Here is an 11,407-nt window from a genome sequence, read left to right as displayed (position 1 = left end):
GGATGACACCAGAGGCAGGAATGTATCACTGTGGACTCACACTACCCAGACAGGACAGAGCAGAGCTGTGCAGGGCTCATTTTACTGGCTGCCCAGCCACTGCCTGGGACAGTAAGACTGAGTCAAAGGTATTGAATACGAGAGCGAGAGCGAGAGAGAGAGAGAACGAGAGAGAGTGTGAGAGAGAGAGAGAAAGAGAGATAGAGAGAGAGAGATAGAGAGAGAGAGAGAGAGAGAGAGAGAGAGAGAGAGAGAGAGAGAGAGAGAGAGAGAGAGAGAACGAGAGCGTGAGAGAGAGAGAGAAAGAGAGAGAGAGAAAGCGTGAGTGTGCTGTTGAAAACCCAGTAAATCACCAGTGGGTCATTTAGAGAGAGTGTTAGTTAAGTGGAAACCTATAACATCCTCCAATGAGATTAACAGGGATCAAACAGGGTTGAGCTGCTACTGTAGACTAAGAGAGAGAGAGAGAGAGAGAGAGAGAGAGAGAGAGAGAGAGAGAGAGAGAGAGAGAGAGAGAGAGGGAGAGAGAGAGAGATAGAGAGAGAGACTAAGAGAGACTAAGAGAGAGAGAGAGAGAGAGAGAGAGAGAGAGGGAGAGAGAGAGAGATAGAGAGAGAGACTAAGAGAGACTAAGAGAGAGAGAGAGAGAGAGAGAGAGACAACACAAGACACAGATTGTACTACTTATGGACTCAAATGGGAAATATATAGAAGAAAATAAACTGTTTCACAAACACAGTGTATCTAAACTCTGGTGTCCAAACACCCAGCGCGCCCTCAACCTTCTGTCTGAGGACCAACTAGGCTCCCCAGCCACATAATAATACACACAGGCACAAACGACCTGAGAGCACAGCAGGAAAGGGTTGCCACAGCCCTGAAGGGAGTGATTGAGAAGGCTTCCTCTAACTTCCCCAACGCACAAGTGGTTATCTGCTACCACAAAAAGACTTCCACCCTGCCACAATACAGCGGGTAAACACAAGTATTTCCCATGACTGTGCCTCAAAACCAAATGTTTTCCTGGCCCACCACTCCACCCTGGACTTGAACAGCCTCTATGACCAGGTCCACCTCTACAAGGCAGCAGTGCCCACCTTTGCCCGGACTCTAAAAGACATTGCTCTCAAACGTATCCCCAACACTTCACACAGGAGCAACAGATCAATAGACACCCCACCCAGACCAGCGAGACACCCTCCCAGACCTGCAGGACCCCCCCCTGGACCTACACAGAGGACCCACGCCAAGAGGAATTACACCCAGACCACAGTACACCCAGACACATCCACACCCCCACCCCAACCAATCAACACCCCCCCACGTCAACCATGCCAACAGCCCATTTAGGCCCCCTCAGATCAGACATATGCCACTCCTGCCCACCCCATGCACCCCACCCCCGCAAAGAGGGCCTCAACATGGAAGCCACACATACGCCCAGGTAGTGAGCGGGCAAACAGTCCCAACCCCCACTCTCACACTCGCACAAGCCAAATGCTGTACCAGATGCTCAGCAGGCTCTGCTCACACTTACTGGCCTGAGGCCAAACCACGACCAACAACATTGGACACTCTATGGAACAAAAAGCCTTCACTATATCATCCTGGAATATCCAAGGCCTGAGGTCATCTGCCTTTGGCCTAAAGAGCAGAAACCCGGACTTCACCAAAGAAATCGGTAATACAGACATTGTCATCCTGCAAGAAACCTGGTATAGCGGAGACGGACCCACTGGTTGCCCTCTAGGTTACAGAGAGCTGGTAGTCCCATCCACCAAACTACCAGGTGTGAAACAGGGAAGGGACTCAGGGGGTATGCCAATTTGGTATAGAGCAGACCTAACTCACTCCATTAAATTAATCAAAACAGGAACATTCTACATTTGGCTAGAAATTCAAAAGGAAATTATCCTAACAGAGAAAAATGTCCTCCTGTGTGCTACCTATATCCCCCCACTAGAATCCCCATATTTTAATGAAGACAGCTTCTCCATCCTGGAGGGGGAAATCAATCATTTCCAGGCCCAGGGACATGTACTAGTCTGTGGCGACCTAAATGCCAGAACCGGACAAGAACCTGACACCCTCAGCACACAGGGGGACAAACACCTGCCTGGAGGTGACAGCATTCCCTCCCACATATGCCCCCCTAGGCACAACTATGACAACATAACCAACAAAAACGGGTCACAACTCCTGCAGCTCTGTCGCACGCTGGGTATGTACATAGTCAACGGTAGGCTTCGAGGGGACTCCTATGGTAGGTACACCTATAGCTCATCTCTTGGCAGTAGTACTGTAGACTACTTTAGACCACTGACCTCAACCCAGAGTCTCTCAGAGCGTTCACAGTCAGCCCACTGACACCCCTATCAGACCACAGCAAAATCACAGTCTACTTAAACAGAGCAATACTCAATCATGAGGCATCAAAGACAAAGGAACTGAGTAACATTAAGAAATGCTATAGATGAAAGGAATGCAGTTTGGAAACCTACCAAAAAACAATTAGGCAACAACAAATTCAATCCCTTTTAGACAATTTCCTGGGTAAAACGTTCCACTGTAATAGTGAAGGTGTAAACTTGGCAGTAGAAAATCTTAACAGTATATTTGACCTCTCAGCTTCCCTATCAAATCTAAAAATCTCAAATAGAAAACCGAAGAAAATTAACAATAATGACAAATGGTTTGATGAAGAATGCAAAAACCCACGAAAGAAATTGAGAAACCTGTCCAACCAAAAACATAGAGACCCGGAAAACCTGAGTCTATGCCTTCACTATGGTGAATCACTAAAACAATACAGAAATACACTACGGAAAAAGAAGGAACAGCATGTCAGAAATCTGCTCAATGTAATTGAAGAATCCATAGACTCTAACCACTTCTGGGAAAATTGGAAAACACTAAACAAACAACAACACGAAGAATTATCTATCCAAAATGGAGATGTATGGGTAAACCACTTCTCTAATCTTTTTGGCTCTATAACAAAGAATAAAGAGCAAAAACATATACATGATCAAATACAGATCTTAGAATAAACTATTAAAGACTACCAGAACCCACTGGATTCTCCAATTACATTGAATGAGTTACAGAACAAAATAAAAACCCTCCAACCCAAAAAGGCCTGTGGTGTTGATGGTATCCTCAATGAAAATATCAAATATACAGACAACAAATTCCAATTGGCTATACTAAAACTCTTTAACATCATCCTTAGCTCTGGCATCTTCCCGAATATTTGGAACCAAGGACTGATCACCCCAATCCACAAAAGTGGAGACAAATTTGACCCGAATAACTACCGTGGAATATGCGTCAACAGTAACCTTGGGAAAATCCTCTGCATTATCATTAACAGCAGACTCGTACATTTCCTCAATGAAAACAATGTACTGAGCAAATGTCAAATTGGCTTTTTACCAAATTACCGTACAACAGACCATGTATTCACCCTGCACACCCTAATTGACAACCAAACAAACCAAAACAAAGGCAAAGTCTTCTCATGCTTTGTTGATTTCAAAAAAGCCTTCGACTCAATTTGGCATGTGGGTCTGCTATACAAACTGATGGAAAGTGGTGTTTTGGGTTAAACATACAACATTATAAAATCCATGTACACAAACAACAAGTGTGCGGTTAAAATTGGCAAAAAACACACACATTTCTTCACACAGGGTCGTGTGGTTAGACAGGGATGCAGCTTAAGCCCCACCCTCTTCAACATATATATCAACTAATTGGCGCGGGCACTAGAAAAGTCTGCAGCACCCGGCCTTTTGCTGATGATCTGGTGCTTCTGTCACCAACCAAGGAGGGCCTACAGCAGCACCTAGATCTTATGCACAGATTCTGTCAGACCTGGGCCCTGACAGTAAATCTCAGTAAGACCAAAATAATGGTGCTCCAAAAAAGGTCCAGTCACCAGGACCACAAATACAAATTCCATCTAGACACTGTTGCCCAAGAGCACACAAAAAACTATACATACCTTGGCCTAAACATCAGCGCCACAGGTAACTTCCATAAAGCTGTGAACGATCTGAGAGACAAGGCAAGAAGGGCATTCTATGCCATCAAAAGGAACATAAATTTCCCTTATGGTTGTGAGGTCTGGGGTCCGCTCACCAACCAAGACTTCACAAAATGGGACAAACACCAAATTGAGACTCTGCACGCAGAATTCTGCAAAAATATCCTCCGTGTACAACGTAGAACACCAAATAATGCATGCAGAGCAGAATTAGGCCGATACCCACTAATTATCAAAATCCAGAAAAGAGCCGTTAAATTCTATAACCACCTAAAAGGAAGCGATTCCCAAACCTTCCACAACAAAGTCATCACCTACAGAGAGATGAACCTGGAGAAGAGTCCCCTAAAGCAAGCTGGTCCTGGGGCTCTGTTCACAAACAAAAACACACCCTACAGAGCCCCAGGACAGCAGCACAATTAGACCCAACCAAATCATGAGAAAACAAAAAGATAATTACTTGACACATTGGAAAGAATTAACAAAAAAACAGAGCAAACTAGAATGCTATTTGGCCCTACACAGAGAGTACACAGCGGCAGAATACCTGACCACTGTGACTGACCCAAAATTAAGGAAAGCTTTGACTATGTGCAGACTCAGTGAGCATAGCCTTGCTATTGAGAAAGGCCGCCGTAGGCAGACATGGCTCTCAAGAGAAGACTATGTGCTCACTGCCCACAAAATGAGGTGGAAACTGTGCTGCACTTCCTAACCTCCTGCCCAATGTATGACCATATTAGAGACACATATAGACATATTTCCCTCAGATTACACAGATCCACAAAGAATTCGAAAACAAATCCAATTTTGAAAAACTCCCATATCTACTGGGTGAAATTCCACAGTGTGCCATCACAGCAGCAAGATTTGTGACCTGTTGCCACGAGAAAAGGGCAACCAGTGAAGAACACACACCATTGTAATACAACCCATATTTATGCTTATTTATTTTATCTTGTGTCCTTTACCATTTGTACATTGTTAAAACACTGTATATATAATATGACATTTGTAATGTCTTTATTGTTTTGAAACTTCTGTATGTGTAATGTTTACTGTTAATTTTTATTGTTTATTTCACTTTATTTATTCACTTTATATATTATCTACCTCACTTGCTTTGGCAATGTTAACACATGTTTCCCATGCCAATAAAGCCCCTTGAATTGAAAAAAAATAATAATAAAAAATAGATAGATAGAGATAGATAGAGAGAGAGACAGACAGACAGACAGACAGACAGACAGACAGACAGACAGACAGAAGAGATAGAGAGACACAGTAAGAAAGAGAGAGAGAGAGAGAGAGGAAGAGAGAGAGAGCGTGAGAGAGAGTGAGAGAGAGAGAGAGAGAGAGAGAGAGAGAGAGAGAGAGAGAGTGCCTGCATGTGTGTGTTAACTGGTCCGTGATTAAGCACAAGGCAGTGTGTGTTGTGTTTGGTCTGGTGGTTGTTCAAATGTGTTTGTGTGTTTAGAGCCGGTAGCCAGGCGGCACAGACAGACGCACACTGATGATGTCACATGAAAACACCCACTCACCACCTATCAAGGTTTCCTAACCGTCCTCCATACAAACACATCTGACAGGTGGTCTAAACACCAATCTGTGTCCCAAATGGCACCCCATTACCTACACAGTGCACTACTTTTGACCAGGAAATAGGGTGCCATGTCAGACATGGACCAAAACTGTTCCCCTTACTCCAGTGCAACAACTGGCCCGTGTTTATTTAACCCCGGCACTCGGTGGTAGTGGAGGACAGTAATTGGCTCCATCCGTCATCCATCACAAACCGCTAAGTGAAATGAAAGAGGAGCAACGTAAGCATTTCCCCTTGTGATTAGAGTGCAGGTCTCTACAGGGAGGAAATGAGAGTAGGAGGCTCTGGTTGGGCAGACAGTGCTAAGCGCTGAGGCAGCGTGGAGCCGGGAGACTCTGTCTCTCTAATCTCATCTAGTCAGGTCTGTCTGCTTCTCTGTGATCTGAGGATCTGAGGTGGCGCAACCACCCGGCCGGCCGTCTGTCTCTGTCTAAATGTCTCACCCACTCATAAACAACCAAGATCAGGGTGAAAGAGCCTCAAAGAAAGACCTGATCCCCGGTGTCCTTTCAGGGAGCTACAGTACATACATAGCACCAGGTGCCAGGGAGGAGGACAAACAGTACTGTCTGTCTGTCTGTCTGTCTGTCTGTCTGTCAGTCAGCCTGGCTTTGGACATGACACACGGCCTCCTCAGCGTCTTCAAACCCACGGTCATCAGAACTAAGGTCCTTCCTTTGTCCTGGTCAGGTCACCTGGCCATGTAAAACTCCTGTCCTGGTCAGGTCACGGGGGTCATGTAAAACTCCTGCACCAAATCATGAGTCGTGAGGGGTGATCAGGGCCTGTTTGTCAAGGAGATCAAGAGAGCTTGCTGTCTGTGTGTACCACGGCCCGTCCGTCTGTCTGTGTGTACCACAGCCTGTCTGTCTGTCTGTGTGTACCACAGCCTGTCTGTCTGTCTGTGTGTACCACAGCCTGTCTGTCTGTCTGTGTGTACCACGGCCTGTCTGTCTGTCTGTGTGTACCACGGCCTGTCTGTCTGTCTGTGGAGACAGAGGTTAGAGGTTGTGTATATTTCGATGCCACTGAGTTAGTCAGAGGGCTTTACGATTATCACTACTGGACCACTGTAGAACTCACAATGGAGGAGCACTGGACCTGGTGCACCTAACTTACGGTCTGATGCCCTCCCTGGCACCAGTCCTCTACCTCTCCCTGTATGTCCCCCTCCCTGGCACCAGTCCTCTAACTCTTCCTATATGTCCCCCTCCCTGGCACCAGTCCTCTACCTCTTCCTGTATGTCCCCCTCCCTGGCACCAGTCCTCTACCTCTCCCTGTATGTCCCCCTCCCTGGCACCAGTCCTCTACCTCTTCCTGTATGTCCCCCTCCCTGGCACCAGTCCTCTACCTCTCCCTGTATGTCCCCCTCCCTGGCACCAGTCCTCTACCTCTCCCTGTATGTCCCCCTCCCTGGCACCAGTCCTCTACCTCTCCCTGTATGTCCCCCTCCCTGGCACCAGTCCTCTACCGCTTCCTGTATGTCCCCCTCCCTGGCACCAGTCCTCTACCTCTCCCTGTATGTCCCCCTCCCTGGCACCAGTCCTCTACCTCTCCCTGTATGTCCCCCTCCCTGGCACCAGTCCTCTACCTCTCCCTGTATGTCCCCCTCCCTGGCACCAGTCCTCTACCTCTTCCTGTATGTCCCCCTCCCTGGCACCAGTCCTCTACCTCTTCCTGTATGTCCCCCTCCCTGGCACCAGTCCTCTACCTCTCCCTGTATGTCCCCCTCCCTGGCACCAGTCCTCTACCTCTCCCTGTATGTCCCCCTCCCTGGCACCAGTCCTCTACCTCTCCCTGTATGTCCCCCTCCCTGGCACCAGTCCTCTACCTCTCCCTGTATGTCCCCCTCCCTGGCACCAGTCCTCTACCTCTCTCTGTATGTCCCCCTCCCTGGCACCAGTCCTCTACCTCTCCCTGTATGTCCCCCTCCCTGGCACCAGTCCTCTACCTCTTCCTGTATGTCCCCCTCCCTGGCACCAGTCCTCTACCTCTCCCTGTATGTCCCCCTCCCTGGCACCAGTCCTCTACCTCTCCCTGTATGTCCCCCTCCCTGGCACCAGTCCTCTACCTCTTCCTGTATGTCCCCCTCCCTGGCACCAGTCCTCTACCTCTCCCTGTATGTCCCCCTCCCTGGCACCAGTCCTCTAACTCTTCCTGTATGTCCCCCTCCCTGGCACCAGTCCTCTACCTCTCCCTGTATGTCCCCCTCCCTGGCACCAGTCCTCTACCTCTCCCTGTATGTCCCCCTCCCTGGCACCAGTCCTCTACCTCTTCCTGTATGTCCCCCTCCCTGGCACCAGTCCTCTACCTCTCCCTGTATGTCCCCCTCCCTGGCACCAGTCCTCTACCTCTTCCTGTATATCCCCCTCCCTGGCACCAGTCCTCTACCTCTTCCTGTATGTCCCCCTCCCTAGCACCAGTCCTCTACCGCTTCCTGTATGTCACCCTCCCTGGCACCAGTCCTCTACCTCTTCCTGAGGTAGAGTACTTTATTGTCTCCTATTCATTTATCTCTCTCTGTGTCTCTCTTGTCCTCTCTCCCTCTGTCTCTCCTGCTCTCTTTCTCTCCCTCTTAACTGCCCTGTCTGAGTTCTGGACATATCTCTATGTGGGTTAGTCTGCTTTAATTTGAGTGCTGGCTTTACCTGGCAACATTCTCTCTCGTCTGAGCATTTAGGCGGTTGGCTTGTTAAGTCCCAGTGGAGAGGACAGAGGCCTTCAGGCCTTGTTAACCATTAGGGGGGAGAGGAAAGTGTTTACTGTCATGCTAACACAGGGAGGTGCTAGCATGACAGTATATTGTTAAGGTGCCTAATAAACCTTTAAATATTGTGTTTTATTCTTCAGGACGGTACATATAGCTTAGTCTCCCCTTCCCTCCTTCCCTACCCCATCTCTCCCTCGATGGTCTCTCCTCCTGTCCCATCCCCTCCCCTCTCTCATCTTCCCTCCCCTCCGTTCTCCTCTTTCCCCTCCACTCCGTTCTCCTCTTTCCCCTCCTCTCCCCTCTTTCCTCTCCTCTCCCCTCTTTCCCCTCCTCTCTCCTCTTTCCCCTCCTCTCCCCTCTTTCCCCTCCTCTCTTCTCTTTCCCCTCCTCTCTTCTCTTTCCCCTCCTCTCCCCTCTTCCCCTCCTCTCTCCTCTTTCCCCTCCTCTCCCCTCTTTCGCCTCCTCTCCCCTCTTTCCCCTCCCCTCCCCTCTTTCCCCTCCTCTCCCCTCTTTCCCCTCCTCTCCCCTCTTTCCCCTCATCTCCCCTCTTTCCCCTCCTCTCCCCTCCTCTCTCCTCTTTCCCCTCCTCTCTCCTCTTTCCCCTCCTCTCCCCTCTTTCCTCCCCTCCACCCTCTATTGCTGTATTCACCTGCCATTGTATCTCAAAGGGCTTTACAGTGTAAGGAGAGCAGAGGGCCCTCTAAAACATGGAACAAAACCAGCGATGCCAGTGTTTCAACAGCTCAATGGTTTCAGCCAGACCCCTTCAACTCCTCCAGCCCAGCTACAGTCCCACGTCCCCTGGTCCCAGCTGATTAGGAGAGAGGGACCAGTGGGACTGTCGGGAAAATGACAAATTAAGAGGGAAACTGTCTCATCGAAAGTGATAGATTCATACGTGAGGGAGGATCTAACTAGCTGGTTTAGAATAATACACTGTGTTTAGCTGAGCAGCTCTCTCAAGCCTGACTGTAGAGAGACATGTCACAGTGAGGCTGCAGGGTGAAACAGCATCTGTTCAGAGCTCTACCAAGCAGATGCCCTCTGCAGCATCCACCTCCCACAAGCCAACACAATCCACCATCTAGCATCCAATATACATTTCTCTACACAATATACCCCATGACACACCTCACTACTCTCCTCTTCCCAGTCCACTTCTCACTAAGCCCTACAGGCAAACCTCACCGCTGTCCTGAGCCAAAATGCACGACCTTCTCGAGCCAAGGCCCGCACTACAATCTGGAGCTGATCTCTTTGAGGATCCCTATTGAAGTTGAAAGTGCTTTCTCATCTCCCTTTGTCCATATAGACAGTGGTGTAAAGTACTTAAGTAAAAATACTTTCAAGTATTACTTAATACTTTTTTGGGGTATATGTAGTGTACTTCACTATTTATATTTTTGACATTTACTTTTACCTTACTACATTACGAAAGAAAACAATGTACTTTTTACTCCATACATTTTCCCCTGACACCCAAAAGTACTTGTTACATTCTGAATGCTTAGCAGGACAGGAACATGATCAAATTCACACACTTATCAAGAGAACATCCCTGGTCATCCCTACTGCTTCTGATCTGGCGGACTCACTGATAAAAAATGCTTTGATTGTAAGTTATGTCTGAGTGTTGGCTATCTGTAAATTAAAAAAACAAGAAAATTGTGCCGTTTGTGAAGGAATGTGAAATGTATGTATGTATACTTGTACGTTTACTTTTGATACTTAAGTATATTTAAAACCAAATACTTTAAGACTTTCTGTGACTTTCACTTTTAGTCATTTTTAGTCATTTTCTATTAAGGTATCTTTACTTTTACTCAAGTATGACAATTTGGTACTTTTTCCACCACTGCCTATAGAGAAAACTAAACAGATGACATCAATATGACAGAGGCTTTTACTTTAGAGAAATACAAAGAGATACAGAGAAGAGAGGGGGAGAGAGAGATCCGAGACAGAGGGAGAGAGAGAGAGTGATCAGAGACAGAGGGAGAGAGAGTGTGTGTGTGTGTGAGAGAGAGAGAGTGATCAGAGACAGAGGGAGAGAGAGTGTGTGTGAGAGAGTGAGAGAGAGAGAGAGAGAGAGAGAGAGAGAAGGCTGTTGAACTGTCATCTCCACATTTAATTGATCTTTGCCAACATTTAAACATAAACACTGGCGAGGCACTCTGCAAGTTTAAACTAGAGTGCCTTTGTTTTGCTTGTGTAAACTCTTATTTGGACGCGATGAGGATGTGCTTGACACAAAGGGGGAGAAGGATTATGGGGAGAGGAGGAGAGGAGAGGAGAGGAGGGGAGGGTAGAAGAAGGGAGGTGACCAGGGTTGGAAATTAACACTCGCCACCTATCAAATGCAGATAGATTTTGTCATTGGCAGGTAAGAATGTATCTTTCACCAGCCACGTTGGTGGGTGGTCACATGAAATCCAAAACCCACATTTAGAAGTTGGATGAATTGACAAGAACGGCTACTAAAATAAGACTTTGTCCTTGTGTTTCTTGGCCAGTTACATTGTTTTGTTCACATGCTAGGTTGTTTTTCAATGTTAGTTTGAGTTTGCTGCAATTGTGTTCTGCTAGGAAGACATCACAGTCTGAGATTTTTTTCATCACAGACAAGCCAATACCCAAGTTACCATGGTAGCGGCTTGTCCCTTAATTAAAGGGCCAGCTGAACTATTTCTGATTGTTTTTTTATTTTTTTTATTTAACTAGGCAAGTTAGTTAAGAACAAATTCTTATTTACAATGACGGCCTAGGAACAGTGGGGTAACTGCCTTGTTCAGGGGCAGAACGACAGATTTTTACCTTGTCAGCTCAGAGTTTTGATCAAGCAACCTTTTGTTACCGGCCCAACACTCTAACCACTAGGCTACCTGCCACCCTAAATTGAGCATGGATCACTCCCAAAAATGTTCTTTCATGAACTTTTAGTCATTGTTCTCCTAGATTTATTTGTGTGCTCCTACATTTATACTTAGGAGCACGTCATGTACTCCTTGTAAAAAAAATGTCAGCATTCAGAGTCCTGAACTACAA

The 11,407-nt window shown here is 47.1% G+C and overlaps 1 protein-coding gene across 8 annotated transcripts in view; it reads right to left on the bottom strand.

Moving 5' to 3' along the window:
- LOC110490309 (signal peptide, CUB domain, EGF-like 1) overlaps positions 1-11,407 on the bottom strand; it is a 118,943-nt gene that overhangs the window by 78,843 nt on the left and 28,693 nt on the right. The window lies entirely within an intron of this gene.

Source organism: Oncorhynchus mykiss, chromosome 15, assembly GCF_057628025.1.
Source record: "Oncorhynchus mykiss isolate SJ-2025 chromosome 15, ASM5762802v1, whole genome shotgun sequence".
NCBI lineage: Eukaryota > Metazoa > Chordata > Actinopteri > Salmoniformes > Salmonidae > Oncorhynchus > Oncorhynchus mykiss.
Note: the sequence above shows the minus strand (reverse complement) of the source record. Positions and strands in the feature narration are given on the sequence as shown.